The sequence below is a fragment of the Heptranchias perlo genome, chromosome 21 (assembly GCF_035084215.1).
Source record: "Heptranchias perlo isolate sHepPer1 chromosome 21, sHepPer1.hap1, whole genome shotgun sequence".
In the NCBI taxonomy this organism is placed as follows: domain Eukaryota; kingdom Metazoa; phylum Chordata; class Chondrichthyes; order Hexanchiformes; family Hexanchidae; genus Heptranchias; species Heptranchias perlo.
The window spans coordinates 37,638,430-37,659,910 of NC_090345.1; the positions used below are offsets into that span (position 1 = coordinate 37,638,430).

Below are 21,481 nucleotides of genomic sequence, written 5' to 3' on the forward strand. Positions count from 1 at the left end.
AGAAAACAATCAAAAAGGCTAATGGAATGCTGGCCTTTATATTTAGAGGACTAGAATACATGGGGATAGAAGTTATGCTACAGCTATACACCTGGAGTACTGTGTTCAGTTCTGGGCACCGTGCCTTAGGAAGGATATACTGGCCTTGGAGGGAGTGCAGTGTAGATTTACTAGATTGATACCTGGACTCCAAGGGTTAAGTTACGAGGCGAGATTACATAAACTAGGGTTGTATTCCCTGGCATTTAGAAGATTAAGGGGTGATTTGATCGAAGTTATCAAGATATTAAGGGGAACTGATAAGGCAGATGGAGAGAAACTATTTCCGCTGGTTGGGGACTCTAGGATTAGGGGACATAGCCTAAAAATTAGAGCCAGGACTTTCAGGAATGAAGTTAGGAAACACTTCTATATGCAAAGGGTGGTAGAAGTTTGGAACTCTCTTCCGCAAACGGCAATTGATGCTAGCTCTGTTGTTAATTTTAAATTTTGAGATTGGTAGATTTTTTTTTGTTAACCAAAGGTATTAAGGGATATGGGGCTAAGACAGGTATATGGAGTCAGGTCACAGATCATTGAAAGGCGGAACAGGCTCGAGGGCTAAATGGCCTACTCCTGTTCCTATGTATTCAACTGAATTTCGTGTTTCTGCCGTTTTGGTGGAGGCCTTTCTCCATCTATAGAATATTATAAATCTTAATGTCTGTGCACACTTCCTGTGTCAAGTTTTTCCATTGTAATTTCCTGTACTACAACCAACTCTACTTCTCTGCCTCTCAAATTGCCAAATGTTTTGTCAAAGTGTCATATTCTGTCAAAGTATTATGCAAGAATAACGATAAAATGCACAACTTTAAAATGGGGATTGAATTACGCCTGTATGCCCTGGTCCAGTTATTCCCCGCTCTCTAACCCCCTTTCACTTGAATACTACATTTGGTTTTCACTTCTGTGTGTGGAGAATGCATATCGTTCAAAGAGTGCAGACCCTACAAGGTGGTCAATCTGTTTTTCTTATTCGTTATGTTGTTAAACTGTTAATTAGTCATATGACTAAGAAAGTAAAATTGCATACTTTGTTGGGTTCTTCAAATGAAAAAACCTTCCATCTATCACAGGAGTTGAACCCAAAATATAATTTGGAAAAATTAAAATTGATGTCCTTTTTAAGGTTTTTTTGATGTTGACAACACATGGATGGTCGTCATATGAGTCTCCACCCCCAACCCCCCCCCCCCCGCCCCCCCCCAACTTTTACATGTAGTTTGGACATTTTTGAGCTCTCAAGACTGTTCAAGTGAAGAAAATAGAGAATATAAATACAATATTAACTAAATACGGTTCAGAGGGCCAAATAAGATGAGGGCTGAATAAGATTTTGGAATGTGGAGGGAGTTTTCATTCCAAGGAGGAGAAAAACTCTAGAATGTAGGTATTCTTACTTCCTCAATCTATCTTGAAGCTATATGGAGAATTAACATATCGTCCAGCTGGCTATAAAAACATCACTGAACAAGTGCTTCCTTCAGGAATTTTATGCTTCACTGTGTCTTTATTTTTAATTCCTTAGTCCCATGCTGTCAGAAAACCCTCTCCACAGCAGTGTTTCTCAGTATGTCAGCGGTTTCTCTCCCAATGAGAATAATGCTTTAGTATTAGCTGATATCAGTCTTTGAAGCTTTATAATTCAATGCTGTCCTCTTCTTCACTCGATCAAAGTTTATATATAATGTAATATTTCACCAGAGCATTTTATTGTTTTGTTTGTATTGAAGTGCTTCGATGCCTGCCTTCAGTGGATTTCAAACTTTGCATGCTCTATCATGAGGTTGCTCCTTTCAAGATAGGATGATTTTGCTCAATGTATCTGCAGTCACCAGGAGACAGTTTTCAAAATGATGTCTATAACCCACATCTGAAAAGAAGTGCAGATATTGTAAGTCAGTGAGTTTCACCTAACAAAGGAGGACTTCATAGTTTGGTGCTTTTGAAAGGTTATCTGAAAGATCCATATCAGCACAGGTTTTAGACCATCTTGTGTGATTGGAAGAAAGGATTGAATTTTTCCAAAACCCAGCAGTCTGTTTTTCTACCTCATACTCTGAAGTTCATTGTCTGCTTGCACTGTGGAGGCTCTCATACTGCATCTCGGGAAGTTGTCCTGGATTTCTTCTATCATATTGGGATGATTCTTGCCCTTTGTCACAACAGATTCGTAAAGCTAGAGACAGTAATATGTCCGACAATTAAATACATTTATTATTGTTTCAAAATATTTATCTTAAGACTACATAAAGAGCAGTATACGCAGTCCTACATCTAGAAACTTTCATGTAAAGAACTTTCCAGGAATCGTGAGTGATTGCACAGCCAAAGCTGTTCACGGCACCTCGCCTTGAAGGTAGCTAAAGTTCTTAACTGAAGTGAAGTTTTGTATCCCTCTTTATACCATGTTAAAAACAAGCTTTTATTGTCTAATTCTTGCTGAGTTTAACTTTGTTGGGTGTTTTATGACCTTAGCAATCAAACAGATTGCTGGACATACAACCCGATCCCAATCAAGATCCTGTTCCATTGTTATCTCAGCAACCTATGCTCTTTCTGGACTATGGCTTTTGTCCTGGAGAGTCATTGTGATCAGAAGATAAGATCTGCCAGCATACAGATCAAACCAACTTTGATTTACTCATGTGGTTTAACCATAAATTGTGTCAGCTGTGGCTCAGTTGGTAGCACTCTAGCCTCTGCGACAGAAGGTTGTGGGTTCACGTCCTACTCCAGAGACTTGAGCACAAAATCTAGGCTGACACTGCTGCACAGTTGGAGATGCCGTCTTTCGGATGAGACGTTAAACCGAGGCCCAGTCTGCCCCCTCAGGTGGGCGTAAAAGGTCCGTTGGCACTATTTCGAAGAAGAGCAGGAGAATTCTTCCTGGTGTCCCTCAACCAACATCACTTTTAAAAAAAATAGATTATCTGGTCAATATCACATTGCTGTTTGTGGGACCTTGCTGTGCACAAATTGGCTGCCTACATTACAACAGTGACTACAGGTCAAAAGTACTTCATTGGCTGTAAAGTGCTATGGGATGTCCTGAAGTCGTGAAAGGCGCTATATAAATGCAAGTTCTTTCTTTTTCTCTAGAAAATTTTCTCAGATGAAGACAACTGTACTCTCTCAATCAATATTTCTTCATTGTAGAATTGATCTTGAGGTTAGCAGTTACTAATATTTGGTATCTCACATTGTTGCTTCAACGCAATCTATATAAACAATGATTTGAATCTCACTTTCAGAAAAATCATATTAGCTTGGTGTTTTGACAATGTTTAGTAACCTGGCCATCTTCGCTGCATATTGTGTAAGTTGTTTGCTTCGAGGTCTTGGAAGTCTCCATGACGATTGTGTAAAATTAGCACTTAAGTCGGATCTTCTGATTCAGAAAGAGAGTGGAGGGTGATGTTTGTACCTCAAAACCACCCAGGCATGCCTTTTTGATAAACTGAACAATTAAATATGATTAGTTTTGGGTGTGCACATACTCGATACCCTGCTGGTTCAGGTCAAGCCTTAAACCTGAACCTGTTGGAGAGACTTGTTCCCATAGTTTTTCTTTGGCTTTGCCCCTCACTGTACATTTAGCTTTGAGTCAGTCTTCCTCATCCTTCCAAGGACAACTGAGGCAGCCCTTGTTGGAGATTGTTCAATGATATTCCACAAATAAATGAAATATGGGAATAACCATTATGTCCCCTGAGGAAGAATCCAGATGATCAGATGCTTGTGGTAGTCCACAGTACGAGTAAGGATCCATATTGGTCACACTGGGTAAACATGAGCATTAACAAGTAGCTCACATTCAGTCTTTGCTACAACAGCTAAGCTGTGATGATAGTTTATTCAATAATGACAAAGATGTGTTAATATGCCTGAGCTGCTGTCACACACTGCTGCCATGTGTATCTCAAATCTTTCTAATGATCTTCAGGCAAAAAGTATTAATGGCTTCCTCCTCTTGCAGGAAAGCTCCTCTTTAGGGGACAAGTTAAAAAAGTATTGGAATCTTTAAAGATAGTGAACCTAAAAGCCATCCTCCAAAGGATAGTCAACTCCAAAAGGGGCAAAGGGTAAAACATATTTCCTCTCATGGGTCAGAGATGCTTTATGCCTCTGGGTCTAAATGGCCCACAGCAAGAAACCAGAAGACTACTAGGGAGAAATCTAAATTTCTTGGACTCTTGCTGTAACACCTCAGTAGTGATGGTCAGTCACTTTTTTCCCCATTTCTGGCCAGGCTACTAGTAAGACGTAGGTTTACACTACATATTGTCAGAATTAGGGTAAGAAAGACAGTCCAAAAGCATCATTTATATAACAAGGATCCCATTGCCTGGTTCTCTGAGGGCAACCAGACTCTCTTTTCATTCATTACCATGTTCACATAAAGTGATGATGCAGCTGAGAAGAGCAAAAACAGTTTATTAAGACATTGAAACATGCTAGCAGTCAGTAAAACAGGCCACGTATCTAATGATAGTTGTACTTGACAAAACACGATTATGCCTGCTTTATCATGCCCTTCTCTGTGTGTTGCTAAGCAAGATTTCAGTTAAGTCAATCAGAATCAAACAAATAACTTTTTGTTGCACAGGGACATCCTCATGATAGGCATTCCGTTTGTTGCAGAGTTGCACATCAATACATCTGGGAACAGTACACACACTTTTACTACCTAGAGAGAAAATGCCCCAAATCAGAAGTTGAAGAGAGGCAGATAGAGATTGCATGGCAACCTAATAAATAAATATGAAAGCAGTCACCACGACCATAAGGTGGTTTTCTCTCTCTCTCCCTCCGCTCTAACTAACTACAGTTTGACGACTGTAAGATTCTGAAAATTCACAGATCCCCCAAAACTCAGAGAAAAACCCTAAAGAAATTCACCTTTTCCCTGGGTATGGAAAACTTTGGCCATTGACCAAAATCCTAAGATGGAAGGATAGGTGAGAGGTCGCCAAACAAATCAACAACACACAGTAGAATGTGGGAGAATTACTGCTTCACACATGTCTCTGTTTTAATGCAAAACCTACAGCAGGTGGTCGACACTCACTGTCATTGAAAGAGGCAACTGCTCCAGACATGGTGGGGCCATGTCTTTGTTTTAAAGCAAAACCGATCAACACCTAGGACATTGGATACAAAAGGAAGCCTTGTGTGACGAGCTCTAAAAAAATCGGAATTAACAATGACCCATCCGGAGAAGCAATTTGCAACATGATGAGGGACCATCAAAAAGCCATCAAAGATTCTTAAGGACTTTGTAAGAACTGTTTAAACAGACATGAAGTGTTTTTTTTTTAAAGTGTCGAAGACCATTGTAAGAGAGGGATATAGAAGTGGAAACTCGAAACTCTCTCTCTCTCTCTCTCTCTCTCTCTCTCTCGTTCTTGCTGGCGCTTGTGTGCTGCTTGTCTTGTTCTGCCTGTCTCTGGAAGGAAGAGCAGCTTCCAGCGAACAACAAGGCGAGGGGGCAACAGAGAGAAGGTCAGCAGCTTAGAAGCAGGCCGACACACAAGAAGAAACCAGAGCAACAGCCCCAGCGACCATCAGACACCTCACGGCAACAAGAGCCTTACGAAACAACCAACCGAATATTACCACCAACCAACCGGGTAATATTGGGCCACCGCGACCAAAGAAAACCAACTCGGGAGAAAACCGAAGATCCGCAAAGTTTCCACTCTACAATCTATTTCTGACTTACCTCTGGGTGAATTACTGTCAAGGATTCATTTGGTGAGCATTATCTCTGGCCCTTTAGAGTCCAACTTAGCTAGTACAGTGCGATTCGGAGGGGTGAGGTATCTTTCTACTGTAATTTCCCTCGTGTGTACCGAAGTGTTCCCCATTTCATTAGAGTGATAAGATTGTTGTGTTGTATTTTCTCTCTTGAAAAAAGGTCAAAGTTTCTTGCACCAAAACCGGTTGTCTGCTGCACTTTGTCACAACTCCCAAATAAGTCCAAGGTCTAGAACCCAGGGAGTAGGAGCGATTTGAACCGCTCAGAAATCAGAGGCGAAGCTGACACACACCACCACCCCCTACAGACATTCCAGGACTATTTACAGTCGTTCTGCCATTGGCTTCCAATGCTGCATTTTTGGAACAATACTCCACAGACCATTTTTAAACTGTGCTAAATTTAATTCCCTTTTTCGCTCTTAGCTGGGCTGAATCCATTTGCAGTTGGACTTTGAATATGGAATGGATGAGTAATGAAATCATCTAGACTAAGATGATTACTGAGCTATTTTATAACCAAAGTGCCCCAAGTGAATTTTCCTGTGAAAGAAAGTTGTGGTAAATTTTGTTCTTGGTAGTACACTTGTCTCTGAATCAGAAGATTGTCTGTTCAAGTCCCACTACAGGACTTGAGCACATAATCTAGGCCGACTCTTCAGTGCATTACTGAGTGATTTTTTGCATTGTTGGAGGTGCTTTTCTTCAGAAAAGACATTAAACCAAAGCCCTGATTGCCTGCTTAGGTGGATGTAAAAGATCCCATGATACTATTCAAAGAAGACCAGGGAGCTCTTCTGGGCAACATTTCTCCTTCAACCAACCCCATCAAAAATAGATTAACCAGTTGTTTGTCTCATTGTTTCTTTGTGGAATCTGGCATGCTAAATGAATGTCAAATTTGCCTCCCATGAAAGTCGCTGCGCTTCAGAGTAATTCATTACATGTGAAACACTTAGCGACGTCGCTGAGAGATATGAAGAGCTTTTCTCTCAAATAAACTGCACGACTACACAATCTTACAGATTTTCCAAATAGGACATTTTCACAATGAAGTATAGAATGGAAAATACCTAGTAACATTACCAATAATAAGAAACAGAAGTGAAGATAATAGATAAGAGAAGAGACTGGAGAAAATAAGGTATGCTGCATTGGAGCATGAATGAAGAAAATATGAAAATTGCAGAAATGGAAGAACATATACAGTGACTATAAATCAGAATTTTTTTCACATTTTTAAAATCTTTACAAGAGTACAGAAAATATACAATATTAATGAAATAATCTTTTATTCAGTATTTTAAAATATAGTTGTAGGAAACAAGTTTACTCTAAAGAAAAAATAAAATTAAGAAAATTCCATCAACAATTTAAAATGTTTGCATCCCCTGTTTTTAAAAAGAAAACCTTTAAAAGATAAGTTGCAAATTCTGCTATGCTTAATTGAGGAACAATCCTATCATCAATACAACTGAACTCAAGATCCTTTTCCCAGCAAGGGAAAAAGGACCACTAAAAAACAAGCCCACTTCTTTCAGCAATCTATTATGTGATGGGATCCACACTTGACAGATGCTAAATGGCACCCTGAGCGAGGCTGGTTTTCAGTCGGAAGCCTGATCACACGTTGAAGTCACTGCTGTTTTCTGAGTTCTGAAGTTCACCATTTTGCACTTATTTAAAATATGCAAGTGTGAAACAGCCAAAGAATATTGGACATGGCATGATGTGTGAGTAGGATACAGAATATAATTAATCTTGTAAATGACTTACTTTTCATAACTCACAAGTGATGATTATAAAGTATTTTGAATGTCATTCCAGTGTCTTCCATTTTATCACAGTCTGATTCTGATTAGTCTTGCCATCACTCCATATTTCCCTGCCCAGAAGCTGATTTATAGTATAGTGCATCTTTTGTTTGTTGCTATTAACTTATTTACCAATGCTTTTTTTTTCAATTGGTGAGGGGTGGGAGAGAGATGTGGAATAATTCTGTCTGGTTGAAGAGTATTTTCTCAACATTCCTTTGTCCTTTACTTTTCTACATTGCACCAGCACTAAATTCTATAATTTTTGTGCTATATTGGGCTAGTAGTTCTATATTCTATGCTATATTGGACCAGTAGTTATATATTCTATTTTCAATGTTATATTGGACCTATAAAGCATAAGGGGTAACAAATTACAGGGGTGATTTTGCACTCTTGCTCTCCCAATGCTTGAAGGGGCATGGGATGGAGATAGGGCTACAATAGTCCCCATGCTCCTATCAAGCATGGCTCTCCACAGAGAGTGTGGGATTGCAGAATCATCTTTGAAATGCTTGTAATATTTTAATGAATGTAGCCAACTGAAAGTTCAATCAGTAACTTTGCCCTTCAGTTTAGCATTTTAACTTGCTGTGGCTGCTCAAACGTTCAATTGTCTTGTTACTGTTGTTCGCACTGGAATTATTTTATGAATAATTGGTAGAGCAAGTGATATGACTTGACAACAATGCCAAAAATTATGTTGCAAAGGAAATCTGGAAATTTACGCGGACAGTTGCAGTGAAACTGCATCCATGGAAATAACTGTAAAGGGTTAGAATACAGTCTACTGTTGGTTAGAAGTACATTTTTATTTGAAAAAAAATTATTTAGCAGTTTGAATTAAGCAATTTTTTGTAAAATAGAAAGAGGTGTTTTCTCTCAAAATAAAAAAATTAATTAAGCAACTTTGAATTGAAAGGAGTGGACTGCATAGCATGCTCTTATTTGTTTTATTGCTATTTTGTAGACATGATACAAGTATAATTCAGTTACATATATATCAACATGCAGCCAGAGATAAAATTCAAAATGTTTCTCAAGTCCAACTCACATGTATTTGAAACAACATTAAAGTGTTGCAAAGTTTTTTTTATGCTCACGCCCTAGTGATACAACATAACTTGTTTTATGCCGATTATGAAACCATAGAACTGTTGAAATTTACAACACAAAAAGAGAACTTTGGGTCTATTGTGTCTGTGCTGGCTCTTTGCTAGAGTAATTCAAAACTAATATTACTGCCCCATTCTTTCCCTATAACCCTGCAACTTTCACTGCTTGAAATGTTTATTCAATTTTCCCTTAAGTGATGCTGCAGTTTCTGCCTCAACTACAACTCCCATGTTCCAACAATCCTCTATATGAAGAGATTTCTCCTAAACCCTCACCTCACACTTGATTCCTTCAATCAAAGGAAATTGTCTTTTTCTATGCACCCTATTAAAACCCCTCATAATTTTACAAACCTCCATTGAATCACCTCATGGCCTTCTCTTACTCCATTGGAAACTCCCAGTATCTCAAATCTCTCCTTCTCATCTATAGTTCACTATAGTTGAATACATACTCAGAACCTTAGAGAGAATACTGCACCATTGTTAGTCAATACATCCCCATATTTTGAAAATCTTTTATTCAGCATCAGCACTGTTTACACAAGCATTTAGATGATCACAATTGTTGATAGCTTTAGAAATTGTTAGTCATTCCCAGATTATTAATCGGGCTGCTGGTGAAAGTTTATGAGGTAAATGCTAAATTTCACTTTAGCTGCAGAGTTGCCTTCTAGCCTGAGAATCACATGATCATTTTAATTCCTGTTAGAATCATAGAAAGGTTACAACACGGAAGGAGGCCATTTGGCCCATTGAGTCCGGGCTGGCTCTATGCAAGAGCAGTCCAGCTAGTCCCACACCCCCGCCCTATCCCCGTAGCCCTGCAAATGTTTTCCTTTCAACTACTTATCCAATTCCCTTTTGAAGGCCACAGTTGAATCTGCCTCCACCACCCCCTCGGGCAGTGCCTTCCAGATCCTAACCACTCACTGTGTAAAAAAGCTTTTCCTCATGTCACCTTTGGTTCTTTTGCCAATCACCTTAAACCTATGTCCTCTGGTTCTTGACCCTTCATGATTTTGAAAACTTCTATCAGATCTCCTCGCAACCTTCTCTGTTCCAAGGAGAACACCCCCAGCTTCTCCAGTCTATCCACGTTAATGTGCAAAACTGCAGACTGTGTTGGATGAAGATAAAATATGCAGCAATAAATGTACTATTGACTGACTAAATCATGCTTCATCCTTACCCCTATGCATATACAACTTGCTCACATGATTTCTTAGGTGTTTTAACTTGGGTTGTTGGCCATTTACTTCAGTCATGAATATCATTGTATACAATTGCTGACATACTTCTTGGTCTTTGTTTGCTTTCTTCAAACAGGAGTAGCATATCAAGCTGTAGTTTCACAGTGTTGGCTGAGGCAGTATAGAATGATAGAAATTATAGTACCGAAGAAGCCCAATGGGCCTGTGCAGGTTCTAGATCTTAAACTGGAGCTATCTATTCAAATTCATTTCCCTGTCTTTTTGCCCATTTTCTTTTGTATTATTGCCTTTGAAATATTTATCCAGTTCTTCTTAATTGATCTAATTTCTATAGACACATATGGAAAACCGTTCCGTGTTCCAGTAACCTTTCTGGGTTTTACCGAAGGTGCTTTTCTCGGGTTCAGCATCTCTGGCCACTCCTGCAGGTGAGCTCTTGCTCCCCACAAACCACAGTGTGCCCTTAACCTACCAAATATATAGAGAAATTGTAGTGAACCCAGGGATCAAACATAAACCCCTTGTTACTGTATTTGGGTAATTGGTTAAACCACCTTCCCTCTAGTGATCTTCCTCGACCTCACAAGTTGGTAGAATCGACACTTCACTAGGCCATGGCTTAAGCTTTAAACTGCCAAACAGATTAATTAACCAATAAATAGATAAGCGATCAGAAACAATGACATGTGGTAGATTAACAGTAGTTACATGCTTGACTATCCCTCCTTGGAAGATAGAAGAAACAAACTTTTGTGTCTACTGCACTAAACTGTAATGTGAACTGGTCTGGACACAATGCGCATGATTTTAGCTCAACCGGGATCTTGGGTTCATGTCACGCTACACGTTACCCCACCAGCGAACAAATGTTATCTGTTTTTAATATAATGGGTCATTTGCTGGCTTTCTCTGCCTTCCGGATGTCTCTGCCTCTCTCTTTTTTTTCCTGTTTGTTTTGTTGTTGAATGTGTATTCGGGGGTTCTGCAGGTGACACCTCTCTGTCTGAACACGGTGATTGCCTTGGCAACGGGCAGTTGCAGGGGCAGTCTGTAAACACCATGTATTGTTCTATATGTATAAATGCGTAGGCTTCAAGGAGCTCCTGAACATTTACCTGACGAAGGAGGAAGCCTCCGAAAGCTTGTGAATTTAAAATAAAATTGCTGGACTATAACTTGGTGTTGTAAAATTGTTTACAATGATTTTAGCTGGCAGTCGAGAACCCAATGCATTGCAACCTGCGATCGCAACTCATTTGAAGGTAAGCATTTGTGCTTCTGGGTTTCCCACGTGCCATGCAGCCAGATTGACAGGCTGGCTGCCCGTTGGAAGGGAAAGGAGCCACGAATCAGAGAGGGGGGGCGGGAGGGAGAGAGAGATCGTGGGCTGTAGAACAAAGCGGAGGTGGAGCGGGAGGGACGGTGGGGGAGCGTGAACGACATCCGGTGGGGCGGTGGCCAGCATCGGAAGATCAGGGGGTCCAGCATCGGGTGAGCCTTGAAGGTTGAGGAGTCCACCATCGAAGATCAGGGGGTGGGGGGCGGTTGCGTTCGATCGCGGGAGTCCTATCACACCAGGTGAGCTTGTTGGGCCTGGGATAAGCACTTCTGCTCCTCCTGGCCCACAAGTAGTGCAATAAAGGCACTTACCTCATGGATCCGGCCCTTACTGCCTGCTTTCACCTAACATGAATCGGAAGCGATGGGAAACCCGAACAGGTAAGGTTAAATTCATTTTACTTTTGCAATACAAGAAAATGAAGTACCTCAACTATTTCAATGAGATACATTGCCCATTTAAGTATCGGCCCGTCGGCCTTAAGGGAGGGCGGGACTTCTGGGTGTCTGTTGTGTACAGGCATCCAAACATGCCTGGGTCAAACCCAGAGTGGGCACGTTGGAGCCGGGATGCGGTCCCACTCCAAAAAGCTGCTGTTTTAATCTTGCACTCGCTCCCCTCCCAGCCGTTCTTGGAGGGTTAAAATTACCCCGAAGGCCCCTGAATATTGCCCTTTGTTGTTGTCCGTCCATTCAGTCTCTCTGCTCTATCTCTCTCTCTTCAGACAGACTACTCAATTTGAACCAGGCAGGCTGAGTAATATGACTGGGAGAAAGGAAATTTAAATATATGTTTCTTAGAACTGCCAATCAAGTATATATTCAAACTAAACCCACAAGATGCTTGTATTTGGATTAAATAGTTCAGCCTTCCCCAGATACCTGAACAGATGTAATGTCTATTCTGGTCCTCTTGTGTATCTAAATAAACTGTGAGTGAATGTGATTTTTAATCCCTTATGTACCATGACAAAGGATGGAACTAATTTATCACACCTCCTTGTGAAAATATTTCTTCCAATTTCCTCCTTTGTTCTTCAAGTGTTAATCCCAAATATATGCCTCCTTGTTACTGATTCACCAATCAGTGGAACCAATCTTTCATTGTCTTAAACCTCTTCGTTCCCCCTCCTTAACCTTCCAGTAAAAAAAGCCCCAAATTTTTGAGCCTTTCTCCATAACTATAATCTTTATGAGCCTCTCACCTCGCATTCTACTGAATCTTCTCTACACTTTCCATGGCTCTAATATGCTTCCTATAATGGAGTTTCATGAACTCACCTGTTCATGTGCCATGTACAAATTCACCAAGCATTGTTCTGTGAATTATAAATGCGATTTCATCTCGAGGATTTCATTTTCACATCGTTCACCTGACGAAGGAGGTAGCCTCCGAAAGCTTGTGAATTTAAAATAAAATTGCTGGACTATAACTTGGTGTTGTAAGATTGTTTACAAATGTACAAATTCAGCATCATTTCCTTGCTTTTATATTCGGTGATGCTTTTTGTGGCTTGTTCTACCTGCCCTCCCACTCGCCCCTAGACATTTGATATGCTCCTTCACCCTGTTAAGATCTTACCATTTAGCATTATGGACTCTGGAAATTTGCCCACAACTGATGTAAGACTACCTGGCTTATGATTTCCTGGCTTATCTTCACTTACACTGTTACCTTGCTCTTCTGAGGTGAACGTAACATAATCATTCACTGCCGTTTGTGTATTCTGCTGCTTCAGACCACAAATTTCATCTAATTTGAACTGGAATTAGAGGAATGTTTGCTTTCAACCCTCACGTTTGCTCTGAATCGACCTTTTGGCTGCACTTTCTTCTCAGAACAGCAAACTTGATTGCCTTAATTTATTTAGAAACTGTCTCCAAAAAGCCCTTTTATGTGTGCAATGCCTAGAAGGCGTATTGTGATTTTAAAGTTCTACATGTAACGTGTGTAATCGTTTATCAATGCTGAGAGTTTTCAGTGGAATAGTTTTCTTATTTATAATGTTGCTCTTTGCTGCTTTTAAGGAGGATTATTTTTTTCAAGTTAGTCACGTCCAACAGGCAATCAAATAAACTGTCTGTTTAATGTCTGATTCGGTTCCTCCTTAAAATATTGTCGTCAGCTGACGTATAGGATTCAGCAAGAATGTTTAAGATGTGTCTGTCTGTTATCAGCTATTTCATCTGTCAACCTTGTAGTTTGGTCGGATTTACATCATGGGCGTGAGCTTCAGGTAGGTAGGGCTGTTAAAGGACGGATACCCTGGAATTACACAAAACTGTCAGGTATGCAGTTCTGACTGATCTGGTTTATTGAGAGAGATGTCAGCAAATACTGTACTCCCACCAACTGCCTTAATTCTCACACTTTTATGTTCAGTGGATTCTGTTTTTTGGACAAATAGTAATTTTTCTGTGACTGGCTGCATGGCTGTTTTTGATTCCTCATGATGCACCCTAGTACTCTCTTGCAAAAGGCAGTCTGAATGTGCAACCTCAAAAGCACAGTGTGCATTGCTGTTGTAATTGTCCAACCTCGAGTCCGAATGTCTGTGCTATTCACTCACCCACCTGAGTCAGATAATTATAATCCTCAGTGTAATTACTGCCAAGTTACAAAACGTACAGACAAGATTCAGAAACTTTAATTATAGTATATAGAACCATAGAGCACAAAAGGAAGCCATTCGGCCCATTATGCCTGTGCTGGCTCTTTGAAAGAGCTATCCAATTAGTCCCACTCCCCCTGCTCTTTCCTCATTGCCCTGCAAATTTTTCCTTTTCAAGTGTATATCCAATTCCCTTCTGAAAGTCAGCATTGAATCTGCTTCCACCACCCTCCCAGGCAGTGCACTCCAGATCATAACCTGTTGCACAAAATAAATTCTCCTCATCTCCACTCTGGATCTTTTGCCAATTACCTTAAATCTGTAACCTCCGGCCACCGACTCTCCCATTAGTGGAAGTAGCTTCTCCTTATTTACTCCATCGAAACCCTTCTCGATCTTGAACGCCTCTATCAAATCTCCCCCAAACCTTCTCCGTTCCAAGGAGAACACCCGCAGTCTCTCTAATCTCTCCAGGTAACTGAAGTTTGTCATCCCTGGTATCATTCTAGTTCATATCCTCTGCACCCTCTCCAATGCCCTGACATCCTATGAAATAAATTGAAACCGTACATCTTCAAAACTGCTTTCAACAAAGGTCAGTTCATAGGGAAAGAAAATGTTATGTCACCCTACTATCTCAAAAAGGTCAAATCAGACATCTGAAAGGAACCAAATCAGACATTAAACTGACAGTTTATTTGATTGCCTCTTGGATGTGACTAAAGCAAGGTAGACAGATTGAAATTTGTTGGGTTTAGCTTTAATTGGCCCTCTTCCATCATGAAATCAGGATTAGCTTGAGCAGGAACTTCCAACATCAATGTGCAGGATGGGGGAGGGGGTTCACGATCAGGAAAGGCGTTTCAGAATAAATTAGCAGGCGTGGTTAGAGAGTGTCAGCTGAAGTCTGTGCAAAAACCAGACTCTTAAATATTCACCAGCAGCTTAACGTGAAAATCACATTTCTTGTGGTAACAGCACTCCATGACAAATCACTCGCCTTAGTTGCAGGCCCTAAAAAGTTTTCTCCTAATGTCTAATGTGACTTTCTCCCAAGCCTCGTGTCCACTAAAGTTTGAAGGAAAATTGCTTCATTTTATGAGGCAGAGAGATATGTTGTGTTCTTTTGTAAAAGCTGATAATTGTGTGATTAGCACGTAAGTATGTGCCATATGATGTGCTTTTGCACTGGTAAGTGAGACCTTGGCGTATATGATGTAATAACAAGGTGAGGCCCTGACAACTGCAACAAGAGCCACTTTAACATGATGCTCGTTTAGTTGGATTCTAGTCAGATTCCTACATTTACACTAGGTAACCCAGAGCTGCAACTAAAAAAAGACCGATGCCTTGAGCACCTCCAGTGGGCCACCTGATTAGGGCAGTGAATAGCTGATACTAGTTTTGGGCACTTTTTTTTATTCATTCATTCTTGGGATTTGGGCGTCGCTGGCGAGGTATTTTCTGCTCATCCCTAGTTGCCCTGAGAAGATGGTTCTGTGCAGCATTCTTAAACCGCTGCAGTCCGTGTGGTGATAGTACTCCCACAAAGCTGTTAGGTAGGGAGTTGCAGGATTTTAACCTACAGATGATGAAGGAAGGCGATATGTGGCCGTGTCAGGATGTTGTGTGACTTGAAAGGGGTCTTGGAGATGATGGTGTTCACTTGCACCTGCTGCCCTTGTCCTTCTAGGTGGTGGAGGTCAGGGTTTGGCAGGTGCTGCTGAGGCAGACTTGGCAAATTGCTGCTGTGCATTTTGGAGATGGTACACACTGCAGGCACCGTATGCCGGTGGTGGCGGGGGTGGATGCTTAGGCTAGTGGATTAGGTGCTGATCATGCAGACTGCTTTGTCCAGGATGGTGTTGAGCTACAATTGGTTTTCAGGCTTCTAAGTATAAGAGAAAGTAAATCCAATCAGTGATCCTGCTTCTAATAGTTACATAACAGTTTCTGCTGGAAGTCCATGTTTGTTGCCAAGGACAGAACGAGGATCATTTATGATGCCCAATGCCATGCAGTCGGTTTGTGTGGTGATACTGTCTAAGCTCACGCATGAAGAATGATATAATAACCAGGCTGATTTTAGTAGTGGACACTTTATACCAGTGGAATTGTGCCAATGCAAGGAGTTTACTGCCATCCGTTAGACTGTACTGTAGCATGAAGTTAACTGCCATGCTTAAGATTATTATAGCAAGGAGTGGATTGGTATTTCATGCAGACATTTTGGATTGAACAGTGTTGAAGTGCAGATGTAGCTGCGAGAAGTTCTCCTGTTCCTGGTAGTGCACTTTAGGCATTAAATAACTCTCTTGCTTCTCCTGTTATGATTTTAGAGAAATGACTTATCTCTGCCATGTTTTTGAGGTTGAACTCTGGTGTGGAATTGTTGACTTGTCTGCAGGACTTTAGACTGTACTGAGTTCAGAGATTTTCTGTCTACTTCTTTCTGGTTGAATTTGAAGTCTATATAATTTGAGGTTTACAAAATATTAATCAGGTGCTCCCTAATCACAGTTTAAACTATTGCATTTAAATGCCTTAATCTATCCTCATAAGTCATCCCCTTTACAAGTGGATCAATCTAGTTGTTCTATCTTTTCAGTTTGTCCAATGCTTGCATATGCTTTCATGACAATGTTACCAGAATTGAACACAATATTCCAAGTATGGTCTGGCTGATTTAGTCTAGAGACTCTGCATAACCTTCATAAACTTGTGCGCTACTGTTCTAACTATATGTCCCAGCAGTCTATTGTTTCAGTGCTTCACATTGTCCAAGGATTAAAAATGATGAATCCAACATCACTCCAGGTCCCTTTCTAAGTCACTTGGTCTCTTTCTCTCATCCTCAATTGTGATGCACATTTTTAACCAAAGTATAATATTTGGCCTACATAATAACAGTAAATGGACTTCTAAAGTAATTAATTGGATGTGGAGCAGTTTGAGAAGTCTCGAGGACGTCGTGAGACACAATATAAAAGTTCATTAACTTTCGATTTCAGTGTTGAACTTCCTTGGCCATTTTATTGCCTAATGGCAAATTTGGAGTTGTAATTTTAAAATTTGCCACAATTACTTGCTGCCTTTCACCACTCTGTTTAGTGTTTACATTCATTTTTAGGGGACAATCTGCAGCTTTGTTTTTTTATAATTGATAGCTAGTGTGGGAGAAAGTAAAATTACTTGGAAATTTGGTTTATTTATTGACAAAACTTTTATATAACTGTCTACCCTTTGTATATATCACTGTGCCGAGTAAACGTTTAATCTCTCTTTAATTACAAATACGGTTACATGCATCTTCAAATGTAGCGGTTTGGATTTTGATGCCTTTGCAGTAATGTGGCGTGATGCATTATCATCCAATAAACCTTTGTCCTTGATTGTACAGATAAGAACTGTATTGACCCTAGACAAAGGTGAATTCATGGGGTGTATGTCCACTAACCAACTGTGTTGGGAGTCATAATGAAAACAAAAAAACAATTGTTTGGCAAGTGGCAGTGCTTGTGGAAGTAAAAGCTATTGACAAAGAAGGACTCTTTATTCAAGCAAAGGACTCTTCTACAGATAGGCTCAAATGAATGTGGTTCTTTCTTAGGCTGCATTTACGCTACAATTCTAACTTTGGTGCAAAACGGTTTTACTTTCTACCAACATTAAGATGTTGCCTTTAAAGTTGTCGTTTCGCTCCTTTTTGCTCCAGAGCTAGCTCAGACCCTGACCCTGGATTTACATTACGACTTCTTAGTAGTGGTGCAAATTAAAACTACTTTGCACTGACTTTAGTTCACCTGCTTTTGGAGTGAGGCTCTTGTGTAATACTATACACCAAAACACTTTATTGCAAGCTGTTTTTCAATTTTTCTGATATTTCAGGCATATTTTTCAGGTAAGAGTTGCTGAAAGTGTAGCCTTTGTGGAGATTTATTGACAGTTACTGCGAAGTTTCCGCTAGTGCCATTAAAGACTGGCTAGTCACAAAGCAAACTGTCATTAAGCTGCAGGAACATAACGTCGATGACTTTGAGCTGTGAGGCAAATGGAGCAGAGACCGAACCCGATTACAAAATACCATCATTACATTTAAAGAGATGAAGTTGGGAGATCTGAAAGATACTGATTCTTCTGTAGCACTGTAGACAAACTTGGGAATTAGATGTACACGCAAACTCATCCTGAGCTGTACAGGCAAAAGTGTGTGTGTGTGTGTGTGTGTGTGTGTGTACTACTCGAGAAGGGATTGAGGGATGAGGTGAGAAGGCAACTGGTAAGGTTCAGATTAAGCAAAGAAAGGACAGTTGTTGGGCGAAATAAGCTTTTCCTATTCCTAAAAATGTTTGTTATTATGTACGTGCAGTTGTTTTACCAATGGGGCTAGTATCCAAAGAACCACTTGCTAGCGAGAGACCAATGTGGTATCCACCTAATTTGAATCTCCCTAATGTGAATCCCACGTGATGCCGATTCAGTAATGTTCATAGGGGACTTTTGGCGGGGATTTTCCCTTGGTTTACTTGGGATCTGACAGCTTAAACCCATTATACACTGCATACCAAATTATGTCACTTGTTCCTGAATTTGAATTCAAACTAGAAAGGAGAGCAGTGGTCTCATTTACTTACTGTGTATATAGTGCAATAAATTTATTATCGGCGTTTCATTGAGGTTTTTTTTTTCAGCTGTTAAGAATATTTGTTTTTGAAATACGTGATAAATGGCTATATTGCAAATTCACTTTTTAAAGTTCCACCCCCACAAACGTTTGTCTCCTTGATTGCACCACATTCATAATTTTTAGCATGAGAACATTGTAGACAATAGATCTTCATCTTGTCAGTGGCAACCCAGATGCACAAAATAAGTGAGTACAGTCTTCAACTGTAGGAAGAGCAGCAGAAAAACAGCAGTTAAATGAAGATGAGTGTGCGAAGTAAAGAAAGAGAATAGCTTTCGGGTTTAATTCTCCTTTCAAAAAAAAATCCTAATGCTAAATGCACAATTAATTTAGAACAGCCGACCTGATATTATCCAGAAGCTGATGTTCTATCTGTTATTCAGATTACTTAGTTTCACTTTTTTTGTTTTTTTTTAAAACGTCATCTATATTTATAAATATCTTAACTTATCTGAACCACAGCTAAGTTTTCTTCAGAGATTGATCAATGAACTTCCACTTCCCAGTAAGATATTACACTGATTTTGTAGATTTTGGCAGAAATTATCCTTTTTTTTTTAATCAAGTTGAAAAATGGAATTTGTCTCATCTTTGCTGTTCATCCTTTTGCCCGCGTGAATTTACAATTTTACAAAGTTGTTTATTCAAGCACATTGCTTGTAGATGATCAAATTGCTGCTGTTGCTTTGGACAAACAGACCTCCATTTTTCAAATCTCCCAAAAGGGCAGGTTTAAAATCACTTTTGAGGAAGCTCCCGTTCAACAATATATTTTCAAAATTTCTTGTTTTGCATAAGTTTTATTTCAATTTTATGAATAGTTTTTTTTTAAATCAGTGAACATTTCAAACTTGTGCTCTTGTAATGGATTCATACAACAAATCGCATAAACCAGTTTTTAGAAATATATTACAATTCTGGTCACCATATTTGAGTAAGACATCCAGGCATTGGAGAGGTGCAGTGATGAGCAACTAGATTGATAACATGGGTGCCTAATGCCAGCTATGAAGAGAGGCTTATGGAGAAGAGAAGGGTCAGGACTGATTTAATGAAATATTCAAGATCCTAATTGAAATAAACAAGATAAACGTCAACATATTTAACATAGTCGCAGGTTCTATAACAAGAGGACATAGCCATAGTGGAGGGAAGGTGAAAAGAGAGTTTGGATTTCATTACTTCATGAAGATGGCAACAAAGGAACGGTATGGACAGTCAAGGGAGGAAGTGAGGGCTGATTTTATCACCAAATTGAAGGGAATTGGATAAGTACCTTGCCAAAAGTCTGATAGAGGGATATGGGAGATATCACAAATGTAATGCTTCCTAGACACTGGGACTGGCCAAATTACTAGGTTTCTATTTGTTGGGAAGAAAAAGAAATTCCTGGTTTGTTTTAAATTAAAAAAACAGTAGCCAAAATGAGAGTTTTATATTCGGATAAGAATCATAGAATGATACACCACAAAACATAGGAAGGAAAAGGAGGCCCTTCAGCCCATTGTGCCTGTGCTGGCTCTTTGAAAGAGCTATCTAATTAGTTGAACTCCCCTGCTCGTTCCCCATAGCCCTGTAAATGTTTCCTTTTTAAGTATATATCCAATTCCCTTTTGAAAGTTCCTGTTGAAACTGCTTCCACCACTCTTTCCAGCATTGCATTCCAGATCATAACAACACGCTGAGTTCTTTTGCCAGTTATCTTAAATCTGTATCCTCTGGTTACCAACCCTCTTGCCAGTGGAAACAGTTTCTCCCTATCTACTCTATTAAAACCCCTCATCATTTTGAACACCTCTATTAAATCTCCCCGTAATCTTTCCTGCATCTCTGGTCAAAATCAAAGTTTATAATGTAATCGTCAGAATCAGCCAATGTAGAACTATATTTGGGAGGGGAGTAAAGATTTTTAGCTGAACTTTTTGAATGCACCAATTAAACAAAAATGTTGGGGTCGAGTTTCCACTTGTTTACACTGGGCGGAATGTGCCAAACCAGCGCAAGTGATCGGGGAATTTTAAATGTTCGTGTTTTCTGCGATCTTTTACGCTGGTTCAAGATTCAGTTTGCCCGAATCAGGCCCTGCCCACACAACTGACCACGCTCCCAGGTCGTAATTGTGAGATTCTGCAACTTGCGCTGGTTTGGGAAGGCTCTTCAAATTGGGCTCATTTTTTTAGGCACACAGGCGCTAGTAGATACCTTGGAGAAGTTTTTCCATATCAAAAAATATTTAATTTACTAAGAAACTGTGTAGAGTATACCAATTAAATGGTTCAGTACAGTTTTTTAAAATTAATTTTCAATCAGGTTACTCACATGTAGAGGACTAGAAACTCTTATTAAAAATGCATATTTTTGGTGATAAATCCATTTTCAGCTGTATTAATAAAACTGCACCAGGTCACTACTCTTAAATACATCAATGAATATTTTTTAATGGAAAGAAAAAAAAACGATTACGTTCTATTACGCTGCCTGTAGCGCTGGTTCATGGAAGATTTTATGTTTGTGATTATGCAAATAAATTTTAGTGGGAACTTGAAGCCTAACCTAACCAGCGCGATTTCAAGCCATTTTGGGCACAATTTCCCGATTGCGCCCAAAGTCTCAACTCTACGCCATTATCTTCAATTGTTTACTCATGTATAAACTATTCTAAAATATTTAATCCAAAACTGCCAACATGGTGCACCTCTGGTTTCTCCACTCACATTTTGAAATGTGAAGACCAATGAGTTTTATTTACAATTAAGATTTTTAAGTTGACAGAAAAATTGCAGTTTTGAAGCTGTTTATATTTTGTTTAGAATGTATCTTTGCTTATTTCTCAGTGTGTATGTAAAATATTGTGGCACTGTTATAATAGGTGTAATTTCTGTCAGCTAAAACATTCCAC

General features: G+C 39.7%; 1 protein-coding gene across 2 annotated transcripts in view; it reads left to right on the forward strand.

Annotated features, from left to right (window-relative positions):
* LOC137340148 (pantothenate kinase 1) overlaps positions 1-21,481 on the forward strand; it is an 83,338-nt gene that overhangs the window by 19,595 nt on the left and 42,262 nt on the right. The gene's annotated exons all lie outside the window — the stretch shown is intronic.